Below are 17,835 nucleotides of genomic sequence, written 5' to 3'. Positions count from 1 at the left end.
TGTTTATTGCAAAAAATATTGCCATGGATTAAATAAGTAACCATTATACATGATTGTTAAAGAAACTGCATAAATAAGAATGACCAAAATAATAGCCTTTACACTTTAGATGAGATTACTATCTCTAATGATGTCAGTTATCAGTGAATCTTATTAAGCTCTATCTAGGCTAGCTAATATAACTTTATAAACTATGCCTACTGGGTACAAAGTGATTAAACAGAAATCCCTTAGTGTTGCTACTTTTAGAGGAAAGGAGCCATTTAGTTGTTTTCAGAGTAAGTACCATGGCCAACGGTAGGAAATACAATGGAAGGTGTACCAACCACCTATTTCCTCTCCAGGAAAGACACTGTCAATCATTTATAACTGAACCTGGATGTGGCTTTGCAATATTTCTTAATATTATTCCAGGCAGTCACCACAAATCAGAATTATCAGACAAGATGAAATCTATGTGATGTTCTTGGCACAAGAAGAGATCTTTTTCCAGCTCAGACAACAAACAGGAAATTACTCTTCTCTCCAAGAGCATAAATGCCCTTCCCAACACTGAACTGAAGAGTGTGCTGATCTTGTGGAGGGAACACAGAATTGCCTGTTCATGTTAGCAAAGCAGAAAACTTCAGGAAGCCACCCTTCATTCAAAGTGGATTTCCCAAATCAATCAATCAATTAAAATTTTTGTTATTAAAGTTTTATAATTTGAGTTCATGCAAAGGAAAACAGTAAAATCTGTCTTATCATTTATATAAAACATAGCTTGAAGCGGAGATTTGGGGGCAGCTGGTATGAGACTAGAGAATGTAGGGCACAAAGATGACTAAGATGGGACCAGAACTTTACACTTTGCCACCCTGACATGACTCTGGCTGTCATGGGCTATCACCTGGGCAACCATGGTTCTCCTCCACACGGCCTCTCACCCTGCAGCATACAGATCAGTTTCCTCACATGGTGGTCTTAGGGAACATTCTGAGATAGCAAAGATGAAACCTGCAAGACTTTGGAGTCCTAAGATCCAGAACTTAAACAACACCGCTTTCCACAAATTTAAGCAAGATTCAAGGGGTGAGAAAAAAGACTCTCAACAGGCAGTACTACAAAATATTGGGGCTATCTTTCCCAATCTTCTACTTATGGTGGAGCTATATCCTTATTAACACGTTCTTTGGTTTCTTCATAAAAACCTGAGTTAGGCTCTTTTAATTTCTAAGTATGAACAGCAGGACCTGATGGCCTCTCTCACACTGCCTTAAGATTCTAATGCCCAAGGACTTCCCTGGTGGTCCAGTGGCCAAGACTCTGAGCTCCTCATGCAGGTTCCACCTCTGGCCAGGGAACTAGATCCCACATGCCTCAACTCAAAATCCACATGTACCACAGTGAAGATAGAAGATATGGCTCCCGCCATAACTAAGACCTAGCACAGCCAAACAAACAAAAAAATTCTGATGGCCAGAGTGTTCAAAATGGATGAGTTTGGTCTAATGGAATTCCTTGATTTTGGACTTTCATGCTTAGAACAGTGAGACAATAAATCTCCATAGTTTTAAGCTACCTGGTCTACAGTACTTTGCTACAGCAGCCCTAGCTAACTAACACATCACATGACTTGCTTTGCCCAGCGATGCAGGGCTGGAATAGCAGTATGCCAGCCTACAGCCTAGGCCTTAAGAAACTTCACGCTCACTTTTTCACTGCCCTCTTACACCTACTTCTTCCATTGTTATGAGAAAAATATTCTCTAACACCATCCTGCTGATCTAAGGAGCCTGAAAGACATTTGAATCAGAGACACTCCAGCCAAGACTAACCTCCTGCAGATACAACAACAGTACATTGTTTCTGTTAAGCCATTGAGTTTTGGGCTGGATGGCAATATAGTCATGGGTAATTGATTCAAAGGTTAAGTTTAAGATTTGATAAATAGCGAAAATAGGGCTACTGTGCTCAGTTGCTTCAGTCATGTTTGACTCTGCAACACCACGGACTGTAGCCCTCCAGGCTCCTCTGTCCATGGGATTTTTCAGACAAGAATACTAGAGTGGGTAGCCATGCCCTTCTCCAAGGGATCTTCCTGACCCAGGGATCAAACTCACGTCTCCTGAGTAACATCTAATTAAGGACTACGACTTTCTTTTTTCTTGCATATGCTTTGCTTATTCCACTAAACAAAGTCAACTATTGAAAACGCTGTTCTCTACTTCCACCCCCACACCAAGTTCTTTTCCCTCTAGTGAAAATAATAATGAATGAGTACTTGAATGTATTAAAAACCTACTAGCCGGTTTTCTTTTAACTCAGGCCAGAAAAACTGATACATAGTTCCATTTCTCAGTTGCAGCTGCAAAAATCTGCACTGCTTTCAGGAGCCTAATTTTATCAGCCAGGCTATGTCTTCCCTCCCCAAACTTACTGATATATAATTGACAAAAATTTTATATATTTAAGGTGTTTTATGATGATTTGATAAAGACTACTTAAGAAACCTTGAGTTTTATCTATGAAAATATACTTTGTTGTTGTTGCTAACTAAATAACGTGATCCATTTAAAACACACAGAATTACAGCATATTTTTTGAACAGATACACAGTAGATCTCTTTGGTACTCTCAGTCTTCAGTAAGCTGCCTAACCTCTTAATTTTCGATCAGTTGAATGAAATCAGACTAGTCAGTGCATTAGTTTTCTAACGTTATCGTAAGATAGCACCACAAGTTGGGTGGCTTAAAATAACAAAAATTTATTGTCTCACAGTACAGAGTGTTAGAAGTGCAAAATCCAAGTATCAGCAGAGCCACGCTCCCTCTGAAACTTAGAGAGGGGAATCCTTCCTGGCTGCTTCTGGCTTCTGGTGTTTCCCAGGATTCCTCAATGCTCCTTGGTTTGCAGCTGCTCCTGTCCCTGCCTCTGTCTTCACATGACTGCCTTCTCCCTGAGCATCTTTCTTCTCTTCTTACAAGGACACCAGTCAGGTTAGATTAAGGGCCCACTCCATACTGCCCACTGAAGTATGACCTCATCTTGATTTTAATTATAACTGCAACAGCCCTATTTCCAAAAAAGGTCACTTTCTGAGGCACTGAAGGTTCCGATTCAATATAATGTCTTTGAGAGGCACAATTAAACCTGTAACAATTGGTTTTCAGTTCTGTTTTGCATTTTTAAACCTTTTATTCAGATGAGCTTTTACCCAGAAATATAAATCAGGAAAATAGTTTGAAACACAGCTGCTCTGGTTGAAAGAACATCAGGCACTCAAAAGCCTGCCCATTCACCCAACAAGTCCTATTTTCAAAACTTCCGAATCCAGTGGTGACTCAGGAACCTTGAACCATAATTTTTAAAACCACTGATCTATTTAAACTCTGGCTTTGAATGATTTTTCTTACAAATATAAAATATTCTGAAAGATTATACTTTCTCTTAATTATTGTGTTGAGTAACACTTTCTACTGGAAAATAAAATTTTATGTCCCAAATCACCTACTCTTTAAGTGATTAAAATTTCTCTAAGAAGCTACATTTTAGGTGGCCAATTCTATTTCAATTTATTTCTGCATATACCTATTAGATTTATCTTAACTGTGCAGTAAAAAGTTAGGTTTAGGGATTCCCTGGTGGCTCAGGCAATAAAGTGTCTGCCTGCAATGCAGGAGACTGGGTTCGATCCCCAGGTCAGGAAGATCCCCTGGAGAAGGAAATGGCAACCCACTCCGGTACTCTTGCCTAGAAAATTCCATGGATGTAGTCTGGTGGGCTACAGTCCATGGGGTCGCAAAGAGTCGGACACGACTGAGCGACTTCCCCAAAGAGTTAAGTTAGCAGGTTTGGGATATTCAAATCTTGTAACTTTCCAAAAAATTAATGGCCCTTGACCAGCTACTGGGAGATATCCTCTAGACTCTTGAAATATCTTGCCTGATAAGACTGTTTATATACCTGTAGCTCTGGGACTTGCCAGATAGTTGATCAATGTGATTTATAGTGGGAGTCTGGGCCATGCTGAGTCAGTATGACCTCTGGGGGGAGCTAGAGATGAAATAACTAAAGTCAGTCATATGCACGAGTCCTATCCAACTCTTTGGGACCTCATGGACTGCAGCATGCCAGGCTCCCCTGTCCTTCACTGTGAAGTTTGCTCAAATTCATGTTCATTGAGTCAGTGATACTATCTAACCATCTTATCCTCTGCTGCCCCCTTCTCCTTTTGCTTTCAATCTTTACCAGGATCAGGGTCTTTTCCAATGAGTTGGCTCTTCACATCAGGTGGCCAAAGTGTTGCAGCTTCAGCTTCAGCATCAGTCTTTCTAATGAATATACAAGGTTGATTTCCTTTAAGATTGACTGATTTGACCAACTTGCAATAGCAGCTCTAGACATTAATGCTTGAGTGAGTTCCCTGATAGGCAATGCACTGTGTGCATCTGTCGTGTCATTGCTGGGAGAATTAAGCTCTGCCAAGTGACTCCACTGGGAAAGGACAACCAAAAATTGATTCTGGTCTCTCCTCTCCAATTTGTGACCCTTCTGCCTTTGCTGATTTTAATCTGTATCCTTTGGATGCAATAAACAATTACTATGAATAGTACAGTTTTTCTGAGTTCTGTGAGCCCTTTTAGCAAATCACTGAAACTGAGTGATCTTGAGGATCCCTAAACATGGAACTATCTTTGCTAATATGCCTGAATGGAAAATGCAAGACTGTGATATGACTTCTGTATTGAGTATATGTGTGATAATTGTACAGTGCTCTGCTATACATTGCATTCATTTAGGTTTGTATGCATGTGGAAGGTTCCTAAACCTATGTGTAAGCAGTCAAGTCATTGAAACTAGTGAGATCCTGAGTCAGGACCTGTCCACCCATTTTGTTAAAAGGGTATCAGCATTACCATTGGCTAATCCAGTCTTTACAGGGAATGGATTTGACCTTAACCAGTCCCACAGAAAACTTGCCCTCTAGGCTCTTACAGGACCAGGATTTACAATGTCAGCTGAAACAGTTTCTAGTTATGAGACTCTGAGCAAATTCTGTAAACTCCTGGAAACTTTGTTTCTTGCATGTAAACAGAAAAACAATACATGTCACACTACAGCATTATAAAGTTTAATAAAGATAATGTATGTGTGATTGAATAAAAATTAATAAGAGGCTGGCTTTTAACCACTAACCTTGCTAAGGATCCTGTCTATCTATTCCCCCTTCCCTGCCTTCCAAGGAGGATTCTGCCTTTGCCAGGTTCATTATTTGTTATTCAATGGTGCAAAATTAGAAAAGAGGTACAGAGGCTAAGAATGGAAAACAAGTTTTTCGGAAAGAACTCTGAGAGAAATAGGTCTGACGGCTCTGCAGTAGGAGAGGAAGTATATGGGAGATAAAGAGTGGAATTTGAACAAGTGTGGAATCCTCTTCATAATATTTAGGGATCACAGGTACATACCTGAGTAACCTCAAACAGTTTGCTGCCCAACTTACACCAAAACCCTAGCTGAGAGAGCAAAAATGGAATAATGTTGGAAGAGTAGTCCATTTTTCTGTCGATTAGGCCAGATCAGATCACACAAAACTTCATATGCTTGTATTTGTCTTAGTCCCCAGAAATTCTTTCACTAAGTTCCACTTGAGCTCTCTGTCCTTAACTCATATTGAGGGGACTGTAGACTCAAAAATGTACTGTACTGGGGGACATTTTTCAGTGTGATGTCACACCCCAGAAATGTCACTCAAAATCTAATGCCACACAAAGTTGTTTCCCTAAAGATCTAATACATTTCTCCCTCTATATACTGACAAACACATATGTTTGGCTATAAGTAAGATCAGAAGAAAGCTGAGCACCGAAGAATTGATGCTTTTGAACTGTGGTGTTGGAGAAGACTCTTGAGAGTCCCTTGGACTGCAAGGAGATCCAACCAGTTCATTCTGAAGGAGATCAGCCCTGGGTGTTCTTTGGAAGGAATGATGCTAAAGCTGAAACTCCAGTACTTTGGCCACCTCGTGCGAAGAGTTGACTCATTGGAAAAGACCCTGATGCTGGGAGGGATTGGGGGCAGGAGGAGAAGGGGACAAGAGAGGATGAGATGGCTGGATGGCATCACCGACTCGATGGACATGAGTTTGAGTGAACTCCAGGAGTCGGTGATGGGACAGGGAGGCCTGGTGTGCTATGATTCATGGGGTCGCAAAGAGTCGGACACGACTAAGCAACTGAACTGACTGACTGACTGAAGATCAGTCAAATTTCTAGTTCAATGTCTGTAATGATCTAAACCCTGACTTTTATCTATTTGCATTTGAACTGCCTTCTTCATCCTTTCATGATGACTAAATCAGGCCACTGGGAGTGGAGGAAGATAATACTAACAGAGCAGGGATTTTTGAGATTGTTGGAAAGGACAAGGATGTTAACAAGCTTCCTTCATGTGTGTTTGTGGAAGAGAATATCAGTGGGAGTAAACTTAAAACAAGCAAGCACTAAACCAACACAAATTTAGGAGCTCCGGGAAGCCAGCGAGAACGGGGCATTTTGATGGAGCTTTAAGAGTCAAGGCTAAATGAAAACACCTTCTTATAAAACTTGACCCAGCTTAAAAGATCTGAGTGATGAAAACAAGTATGGTGTTTGGTTTTAGGATCTATGCAAAGAATTCAATTCATGATCAGTGGCTGCCAGTGTTCAGTTTTGATTTTTAAATACCAGAAGACTGAACCTTGGAGCCCCACCAGAAAGGATTGAGAGAGGTTTAACCAGCTGGGGGTGAAAGAGTTTGCAACGGAATAATCTAAATGGTTATATTAAGTACTGTGTCATGCAGAGAACTCATAATTTACTTCTACGATTATTTGAAAAGAAAAATATTCTTGAACCATTACTGACTCTAGAAGGCAATATGAAGAGCCTTCTTTTTGAGGATCTTTTTATTGGTCTCACGAACAAAATCCAGCCTGGCCACATCAGTTTTTCTTAACATGGTCATTATTCAAGTTTAGTCAAATGAACTAAAGATAACACACTCAGAACTGCATTCAAGAAGAAACTGAGAAATCATCTAGCCCTACTCCTTCATTTTATAACTTTAAGATGAAAATTCACAAAGGTCAGAACCAAATGGCTCAGCTAACAGCAAAGAGCTGAGGTCTTTGGATCCCAGAACAAGCTCCCTGTTCTGTGAGAAAAGCATCAATCTTGTTCAGTTGCTAAGTCGTGTCCAACTTTCCAACCCCATAGACTACAGGAGGCCAGGCTTCCCTGTCCTTCACTATCTTCCAGAGTCTGCTCAAACTCATATCCACTGAGTTAGTGATGTCATCCAAGCATTCTCTGTCATCCCCTTGTCCTCTAGCCCTCAATCCTTCCCAGCATCAGGGTCTTTTCTAATGAGTCAGCTCTTCGTATCAGGTGACCAAAATATTTCATCAGTTCTTCAGCGCTGAGCATCAGTCTGCTGCTGCTACTAAGTCGCTTCAGTCATGTCCGACTCTGTGTGACCCCATAGACGGCAGCCCATCAGACTTCCCTGCCCCTGGGATTCTCCAGGCAAGAACACTGGAGTGGATTGCCATTTCCTTCTCCAATGCATGAAAGTGAAAAGTGAAAGTGAAGTCGCTCAGTCGTGTCCAACTCTTGGTGACCCCATGGACTGCATCAGTCTACTCTACCCCAAATGCAACGGATGCAAGCCATAAAATGTGTTTGAAGCTGTTTCTGGTACAAGAACAAAGAAACCCATCTCTACTATTCCTCGTGTATCAAACAGCAGTTCACATTTGCCTTTTTTCTTATAATTATTTCAACTTTTTTAGCTTTTAAATTCCACTGTAATTTGCATTTTCTATAAAATTCCCAGGAGACTTTATTGAGCATATGTGTTGATGGTACAGACAAATTTCATCTTATGACTTGTTACTACATGTCTTTCTTTATGAATCTCCTCAATGTTCTTTTATGACTCAAGATTTCCTTTTAAATCTCTTTGGACCATATTCCTACATTTTCGCTAAGGTTTGCTTAGCACTTTCAAACTCAAACACATAATCTGTAACCATGAATCTTTTCCTCAGCAGGATAAGCATGCTTTTGTAGTTCTTTGGAAACTAACTTTTTCCCTTCGACTCCTTTCATTCCAGGATATCTGCAGGAAGTTTCATTTGTTCTAATTTTCATTCCATAAGTATCTCTTCTACCCACAGAGCATCCTCATTCCAAGTTGCAGGACAGATACAAAACAGAATCAAAGTTGTATTAAAATATAGCAGATGCACTTTTAAGACCATTATAGATTCTTGCTTTGTTTAGAAATTTTGTGCACTATTTACTTTTTCAATAACACAATATCTGTATCATTTTAAGAACATAATGTCCATCTTTCCTATTGTAATACAGACAATTATTTCTTCTTATTTAAGAAAACGGTACTCTTGCTGTATCTTGTGTAATTGACAGAAGTAAATTCACAAAGAATTTTAAAAAAATTTTTTGCAATGAAGAGTTGGTCAAAACAGGTAGCTAATTTTCTCAAACTTTAAAACTATGGGAAAATTTCTGTAAGAATTAAATTCACAAAGTCTTCAGTTCAGTTCAGTTCAATTCAGTCACTCAGTCGTGTCCGACTCTGCGACCCCATGAACTGCAGCATGCCAGGCCTCCCTGTCCATCACCAACTCCCGGAGTTCGCTCAAACTCATGTCCATCGAGTCAGTGATGCCATCCAACCATCTCATCCTCTGTCGTCCCTTTCACCTCCTGTCCCCAATCCCTCCCAGCATCAGAGTCTTTTCCAATGAGTCAACTCTTCGCATGAGGTGGCAAAAGTATTGGAGTTTCAGCTTTAGCATCAGTCCTTCCAATGAACACACAGGACTGATGTCCTTTAGAATGGACTGGTTGGATTAGATGAACTCAAATCTGGAAACAGCACATATAGTCAATATATCTGAAACAGCAGATAAAATAATTCCTCAGAATGGCTCTATCTCTTCCATTTTTTATGTCCCCTTCATGAAATTTATTATCATAAATTATTAGATTCTATTTGGTTTTTTCAATTCCCCTCTCTCCACATTTGTCACCATTTAGAATGCACCTCAAACTAATATTTGAATTATTGCTTTATCACTAAAAGCTTTCTAAATCTGATGAAAAAGTGAAAGTGAAGTTGCTCAGTCGTATCCAACTCTTTGAGACCCTATGGACTGTAGCCTGCCAGACTCCTTCATCCATAGAATTTTCCAGACAAGAGTACTGGAGTGGGTTGCCATTTTCTTCCCCAGGGGATCTTTCCTGGCCCAGGAATCGAACCTGGGTCTCCTGCATTGCAGGCAGACACTTTACCAGCTGAGCCACCTGGAAGCCTTCTAAGTCTGCTACCATGTGTAAAAATCCTTCAGGAGCATGTTCTCTTTGAAAAGATCAAATTTGTGATTAGGATGAATTTCAAGGCTATGATTTTAAACCATCTCCAGTTTTCCCCAGAGCATTTCAGGGACACTCGCCTCAAGGAAACATGTTCAGGAGTCAAGCCAGCATGGCCAGAGCCCAAACAGTAGTGGAGTTATTTTAGTGCCCTGTGATATTTTCATCCCAATTCTTTGTCCTCCTTTTCTGTAGTATCACTTTCAGGATTATACCTCATACATAAAGAAAGGAATAGAAAAGTGCCAAGGAAAAATAAATATTAGTAGAGTAGAATTTAAAATGTGGTTAAAGGGTTGTTTACTTTTCTAACCAGAAAATATCTTTCTCTATGTGTATATATCAGATCAGTTCTGATATATTCAGTCGTGTCCGACTCTTTGCAACCCCACGAATTGCAGCATGCCAAGTCTCCCTGTCCATCACCAAATCCTGGAGTTTACCCAACTTCATGTCCATCGAGTAAGTGATGCCATCCAGCCATATCATCCTCTGTTGTCCCCTTCTCCTCCTGCCCTCAATCCCTCCCAGCATCAGGGTCTTTTCCAATGAGTCAACTCTTCACATGAGGTGGCCAAAGTATTGCAGTTTCAGCTTCGGCATCAGTCCTTCCAAAGAAATCCCAGGGCTGATCTCCTTTAGGATGGACTGGTTGGATCTCCTTGCAGTCCAAGGGACTCTCAAGAGTCTTCTCCAACACCACAGTTCAAAAGCATCAATTCTTTGGCACTCCACTTTCTTCACAGTCCAACTCTCACATCCATACATGACCACTGGAAAAACCATAGCCTTGACTAGACGGACCTTTGTTGGCAAAGTAATGTCTTTGCTTTTCAATATGCTATCTAGCTTGGTCATAACTTTCCTTCTAAGGAGTAAGCATCTTTTAATTTCATGGCTGCAATCACCATCTGCAGTGATTTTGAAGCTCAAAAAAATAAAGTGTGACACTGTTTCCACTGTTTCTCCATCTATTTCCCATGAAGTGATGGGACCAGATGCCATGATCTTAGTTTTCTGAATGTTGAGCTTGAAGCCAACTTTTTCACTCTCCTCTTTCACTTTCATCAAGAGGCTTTTGAGTTCTTCTTCACTTTCTGCCATAAGGGTGGTGTCATCTGCATATCTGAGGTGATTGATATTTCTCCCGGCAAATTTTGATTCCAGCTTGTGCTTCTTCCAGTCCAGCATTTCTCATGATGTACTCTGCATATAAGTTAAATAAACAGGGTGACAATATACAGCCTTGATGTACTCCTTTTCCTATTTGGAACCAGTCTGTTGTTCCATGTCCAGTTCTAACTGTTGCTTCCTAACCTGCATACACGTTTCTCAAGAGGCAGGTCAGGTGGTCTAGTACTCCCATCTCTTTCAGAATTTTCCACAGTTTATTTTGATCCACACAGTCAAAGGCTTTGGCATAGTCAATAAAGCAGAAAGAGATGTTTTTCTGGAACTCTCTTTCTTTTTCGATGATCCAGCGGATGTTGGCAATTTGGTATGTATATATACACATATATGCATATACATATCTTTACCTATACACACCTCTCTATAAAGATATACACACATGTGAATTTAAAAGTTATATGTAATTAAGCTACATTTTCATATTGCTTCTGAATATCATTGACCTACATATGCACAAACTTTTAAAATCATGAATCTTATTTAACTTACTTTGCCAATTCAATTATATCTTAAAATTTAATTTACATATCAATAGTTAACAAAACATATGTTTTTAATGATTATTTACTGCTTATTTTTTCTTGTGTAAAAACCAATATTCATCAACTTTTTTTTGGCTCCATGTCCTTCACACACAGAACTCATTTCCTGTCAACATTTTCTTTGACTGCATACTGTGATTTTCAAAGTGCAGGAAAGAATGTTTCATGAATATTTTGTAGAAGCTTCTGCTGTAAACTTTCCCTCTCCTCCCATTTTGAGTTTTTCTGTCTTCCTACACACAAAAAGGTAGTATGACATTACTCTTTGGACAATTATGATTCTAAAGTCTTTTTCCCCACTTGACAATTTCTCACATGAACTCTTAAGTATTCATGTGTGCTTAGTCACTCAGTCATGTCCAACTCTTTGCAACCCCCATGGACTGTAGCACACCAGACTCCTCTGTCCATGGGGATTCTCCAGGCAAGAATACTAGAGTGGGTTGCCATGCCCTCCTCCAGGGGATCTTCCCAACCCAGGGATCAAATCTAGGTCTTCTGCACTGCAGGTGCATTCTTTACCATCTGAGTATCCGTAACTTCACATATAAAACTGGCAGTAAAGTATTTTTAAGTAGCAAGTTTGTATCAGTTATCTGAACCACATTTTAAGTTTCAGTCTTACCTTAATGCTTTTTTATGTTTCAGTTAATATAGCCAAAAACATTTTATTGTCTTTGATGGTATTTTTAAAAGGTCCAGTTCAAGAAAAAAATTTAATTATTCCTCAAATGAGACTTCCTACATCACTGAATTTTCGGCTACCTATATTTGTATACTAAATTTCCTTAACCTATTTACTAGGCCAGTCATTTTCTCTTGTACTATAATTAGTTTATATGTTTTATCCGTGATGGGAGACATTTTGGTTCATTTTTGCTTTATTACTGCTCTTCACAGCCTCCAGAAATATTTTTAGTTCATCAATAGTATTAACTGGTTTAGAATTTTTCTTTCATTGTCACAGTTGATCTTTTTCTACAATCCTTGTTTTCTCCTTAACTACTTCTCAAAAAGAGTATGTGTCAGTTCATTTACACACACAGTTCAGCCTTCTTTACTTATCTCAGGCATCACAGGTTTCTTTTCCAGGTTGTTAAATCTGTTTTCCCCTTTGGAGTTGCAATATTTGTTCACCAGGCACGGAGTTTTGAAAAGGCTTCATTGTTGTTGGAACTTATATTATTGGATTCTGTTATTTTCCCTTTTCAACAGATACTATTTCTTTTTTTTTTTACTATAGGCAGAAATAAGGAATAATCTGATGCCATAATGTGTTACTTCTCCCACTGTACTATCTTTTTAGAATGTCATAGACTGGCACCACAGAATACAGTTATTTTTTTTCTATAGTCATGCTTGATTTTTTTCTTGTTAACCTCTTATGATGATCACTGCACAGTGTATTAAAATAGATGGACACATCGCTTCCAAAGTATCTTTCAGTCCTCCAACAGACTCTGCCTGGTGCTCCAGGTTTGGAAACTAAATGATAATCATCTAGAATATAAAATAATTCATGTTCATATATTTCTCCAAGTAGGATTAATGAGTAAATTTAGAGGCAATTTTTTTCAACCTAGCAACCTTTTTTACCTAGAGCACAGCACAGCTGTCATCCCTTCCTTGCTGTGATGCTGGGCGCCTCAGTTACTGAGTTAAGCCCATTCTTAAACAAGTTAAGAGAACAGTCACTTGCCTTACCAAGGTGCAGCTTCAGGCCCCAGCTACATCACCATGTACACAGAAGGGTTGTTTTGTTGCTGGCTAGTTTTTCTTTCTGTTAAAACTACAGAAAAAGTTGGGATAAGTATAAAATATAAGCCCTGCTTCAGAGGTTAATATGGGCCACTCCTATGTTTTGATTTGTTTTATAATGTTCTATGTTGTCTCCACAAAAAAGATCTCCAGTCTCTTTCTCCTTCAAGCAAACCAAGTGGTACCACTGCCTTGAATCACTGTGCCCTTTTATTCTCATCCCCAAAGCACTGTAAGCTCCTTTGACCCACATCTGGACTCCAAGACTTTTCTTTACCTTTGCGTAACTTAAAGATGTCTATCTCCATCATAAAGAAACAGTTTGCCTGGAAGCTGCTTGGAGCGTCTATCTCCCACCTAAGGAAAACTTTTTGCAGTTTTTAAATAATGAAATTTGAGAGGCTGGGGAGTTACACTGTGTCATCCCTGCTCTAGTTTTCATTGAAGTTTATGGAACTTGGGAAACCTGATAAAACTCATAATTTGTGAGACTGGCATTACTGCATCCAAGCAATTTTCACAGCATTCTGCAAATGTTTACTGAGTGCTTATGATGTACCCAACTCTGTCCGGGATGTATCAGAGAACAAGGAAGACAGAAGTTTCTCCACTTATCTAGCTGGTGGAAGGAACTAACCTTAAATGAAAAGAGAAACCATAAAAATAAATACATATTACATCTAATATGTATATATACATAATATATACATATTAGATGTATTAGATGTATTAGATGTAATGTATATTAGATGTTATATATTAGATAACTATAGGCACTAGCAAGAAAAAGAAGGAAAGGGAGGTGGGAATGTTATTGTGGCATGATGAGAGCTTTGAGACATCATGCAAAGCCCTAAAAGAAGAGAGAGTTGCAGTAAAGGGAGCCCTCGAAGAAACCAGAAACCACAGCTCTCAGACCTCTCAGAACTAAAGTTTCCTCAAATAGAGAAAAATGTGATATAAAATTAAAGTATGCATGTGCTCAGTCACTCAGTTGTGTCCGATTCTTTGTGACCCCATGGACTGTAACCCACCACTTTTCTCTGTCCATGAGATACTCAAGGCAAGAATACTGGAGTGGGTTCCCATTTTCTCCTCCAGGGGATCTTTCTGACTCAGGGATTCAACCCATGTCTTGAACCCATGTCTCCTGCTTGCGTCTCCTGCACTACAGACTGATTTGTTACTGCTGAGTCATCAGGGAAGATTTCTCTTTTTCTTAAGTTTTCTTGACCCATATTGCATCTGAGATCCCTGAGCTGTCTTAAGAACTTCTTATGTTTATATCTTTAATCCATTTTGAGTTTATTTTTGTGTATGGTGTTAGAAAGTGTTCTAGCTTCATTCTTTTACAAGTGGTTGACCAGTTTTCCCAGCACCACTTGTTAAAGAGATTGTCTTTTCTCCATTATATATTCTTGCCTCTTTTGTCAAAGACAAGGTGTCCATATGTGCGTGGATTTATCTCTGGGCTTTCTATTTTGTTCCATTGATCTATATTTCTGTCTTTGTGCCAGTACCATACTGTCTTGATGACTGTGGCTTTGTAGTAGAGCCTGAAGTTAGGCAGGTTGATTCCTCCAGTTCCATTCTTCTTTCTCAAGATTGTTTTGGCTATTCGAGGTTTTTTGTATTTCCATACAAATTGTGAAATTATTTGTTCTAGCTCTGTGAAAAATACTGTTGGTAGCTTGATAGGGATTGCATTGAATCTACAGATTGCTTTGGGTAGTATACTCACTTTCACTACATGGATTCTTCCGATCCATGAACACGGTATATTTCTCCATCTATTAGTGTCCTCTTTGATTTCTTTCACCAGTGTTTTATAGTTTTCTATATATAGGTCTTTTGTTTCTTTAGGTAGATATATTCCTAAGTATTTTATTCTTTTTGTTGCAATGGTGAATGGACTTGTTTCCTTAATTTCTCTATTTTCTCATTATTAGTATATAGGAATGCAAGGGATTTCTGTGTGTTGATTTTATATCCTGCAACTTTACTATATTCATCGATTAGCTCTAGTAATTTTCTGGTGGAGTCTTTAGGGTTTTCTATGTAGAGGATCATGTCATCTGCAAACAGTGAGAGTTTTACTTCTTCTTTTCCTATTTGGATTCCTTTTCTTTCTTTTTCTGCTCCGATTGCTGTGGCCAAAACTTCCAAAACTATGTTGAATAGTAATGGTGAGAGTGGGCACCCTTGTCTTGTTCCTGACTTTAGGGGAAATTCAAAGTATTTCCCTTTGAGGTGGATGAAACTGGAGTCTATTATACAGAGTGAAGTAAGCCAGAAAGAAAAACACCAATACAGTATACTAACACATACATATGGAATTTAGAAAGATGGTAATGATAACCCTGTATAAGCGGCAGCAAAAGAGACACAGATGTACAGAACAGTCTTTTTGGACTCTATGGGAGAGGGCGAGGGTGGGATGATTTGGGAGAATGGCATTGAAACATGTATAATATCATACGTGAAACAAATCACCAGTCCAGGTTCGATGCATGATACAGGATGCTCGGGGCTGGTGCACTGGGATGACCCAGAGGGATGGTATGGGGAGTGAGGTGGGAAGGGGGTTCAGGATGGGGAACACGTATATACCCGTGGTGGATCCATGTTGATGTATGGCAAACCCAATACAATATTGTAAAGTAATTAGCCTCCAATTAAAATAAATAAATTTATATTAAAAAAAGAAAAAAAACTGCTTAGCACGCAGAGGGTTTTAGAAGCTGCCTTCGACTTTTTCTGCAGCTTAGGCCAGTTTACTTTAAAAGCAATCATTTCATATCTATTTCTCCTAAATATATAGACCATAATTAAACTTTTTTTGGATCTATTTTGGTTTTTCTTACCCACACCCACCCCCCACTGTGTTCCTAATTGCTTAGAGGCGACACCTCATTGAGAGCTGTGACAGACCTCATGCCAATCTCACTGAAATGAAATGATTCAGTACCTGAGGGGATCCTGGCCTTCTGGACTCTGGCTCTGGCTGAGAAATCCGTGTCCTACTTTGATGGCCTGAACCACAGGGGAAGAAGGTAATTTACAGAGGTTCCTATTGCTCTCATTCCTCACCTCCAAAGCCGCCTTAATGCGAAAGAGGGCTTATAGATCCTGCGCCTGTGCTTTTTAGGCTGAAAATTCTGGGAGATCAGAGTGAAGAGCCTCGGACACTTAGGAGTCACAGAAGAACAAGGAAGGGCAGTCAAAGTTTATCATGTAAAAAAGCCAAGTTGGATGAGAGGGGCCTGGGACAAAGTTGGGAGCTTGCAATGTTGAGGGGAGAGCCAATTCTCACATCCAGTCAGTGGCTGCAAGACTGCAATAAAAGTCAAGTGTTGCCAAATCTGTCCTTTGAAGGAAAGATAGAAATCTGAGTATTTCTAAGACATTTCTTGATGTTTTACTGTTGGGAACTAGTAAATAAAAAAAAACAAACAAAAGTGCTGTTGAATTAGGCCAGATCAAATTTGTCTGCAGCCTGGGTTCTGCCTAAGGGCTCACATTCTACATCCCATCAGTTATTGCCTATTTCATGGTGTTCATCGGAGACTGAAATTCAAAATCAAGAGACAGAGCAAGGATGGCAAATAATTTCTAAATCGCATGCCAACTCTGATTTAAGTGGCTGCCCTGAGCATTGTGTTTAGGATGCTGAGGTTATTTCTGGGTCAGCAGAAAAAGTATTGTGTGAATTATCAATGTTGAATGGTGGTCCATAAGACATGTATTTGCCACGCCTCAGCCAGATTATCCACTTGATGTTTATGTTGAGGGTGGCAGAATAAATGTTTTCAGCTGCCCGTATTTCCTTAGCTTGTCATTTTAGGTTCATCTCTCTCACGTTCCCAGAACCTGGGAAAATAGGTGCCGACTTTCAAAGAATGGGTTGGCGGGGGCCTGCCAAGGACCAGTTGACTTTGCAGGTGTGTAATTCATGACACACAAACCACATTAACACTATCATTTCTAAAGGAGTAGGGCAATCTCTCTGATCTATCAGCCACACACCTAAGGCATAATTTATTCAGTTTTTGTGATGTAAAAATATCACAGCAAAGTACTACTATAGATCAATGAGGTTTCACATCATCAAATATTTTCATCTTTTTGAGTTGATTTTAATTTACCAAGATGAGTTCCATCAGCATTAGAATGCTCTTTAATACAAGGTTCAAGTATTTTATTTTAAAGAGAACAATAAAAAGCAACACTGGAAAGCAGGCTAAAAGATTGTTCTTTTTGGAATTTTAATTCTTGCTCAGGAGACCAAAACCAAGAAAATAATTGAAAATGTTATCATCCGCAAGAATATCTTATAGGTAAGGGTATTTGGGTGTTTAGAAAAATATTTTTAAACATACATACAATTGTGTTGAACTTCAGAAGGAATTTCTTTACAGGAAAATAGTGAAAAAAACACAAAACATATCAGATATGTTATTATCTGTTAATTCATTCTGTTTTCCATATAATAAATCCTCTACGCTGTTCAAAATAAGGGAAGGTCAACGAACTCCCAGTTTCAAATAACTGCTAACTTGGTACTAAAATAAACTTTTGAGTAAATGGAGAAGACAGTAGAGGGTCTATATGTGATTTTACACCCTACATGATCAAAGTGTTTGATATGAGAAAGCTTCTTCCCACAACTGTAAAGTTGCTTTCCCACCAACATGATGTTGATGCCTGAATTTTGACAGAAAATGGTGCATTATTGATAGCATGCTCTCCCACTTACTTGATTCTGATTCTATGGGAGAATTTTTTTCCCCCAAAATCTGTAATGTGGAGGGTGCTGACAGCACTGTAAAATGATTCTTGTTTGTAGGCACACAGGTTAACTGGGATCAACTCTCCAACCTATGAAAAAACAGTTTTCTCTCCATTGGTACATTCATTTCAGTTG

The 17,835-nt window shown here is 39.2% G+C and overlaps 1 non-coding gene across 1 annotated transcript; it reads right to left on the bottom strand.

Moving 5' to 3' along the window:
- Nucleotides 1-9,284: 9,284 nt before the first annotated feature.
- Nucleotides 9,285-9,357, bottom strand: TRNAC-GCA (transfer RNA cysteine (anticodon GCA)). The gene has a single exon. It is a non-coding gene; the product is annotated as a tRNA-Cys (tRNA).
- Nucleotides 9,358-17,835: the final 8,478 nt, after the last annotated feature.

The sequence above is a fragment of the Bos mutus genome, chromosome 12, assembly GCF_027580195.1.
Source record: "Bos mutus isolate GX-2022 chromosome 12, NWIPB_WYAK_1.1, whole genome shotgun sequence".
Classification (NCBI taxonomy): domain Eukaryota; kingdom Metazoa; phylum Chordata; class Mammalia; order Artiodactyla; family Bovidae; genus Bos; species Bos mutus.
Note: the sequence above shows the minus strand (reverse complement) of the source record. Positions and strands in the feature narration are given on the sequence as shown.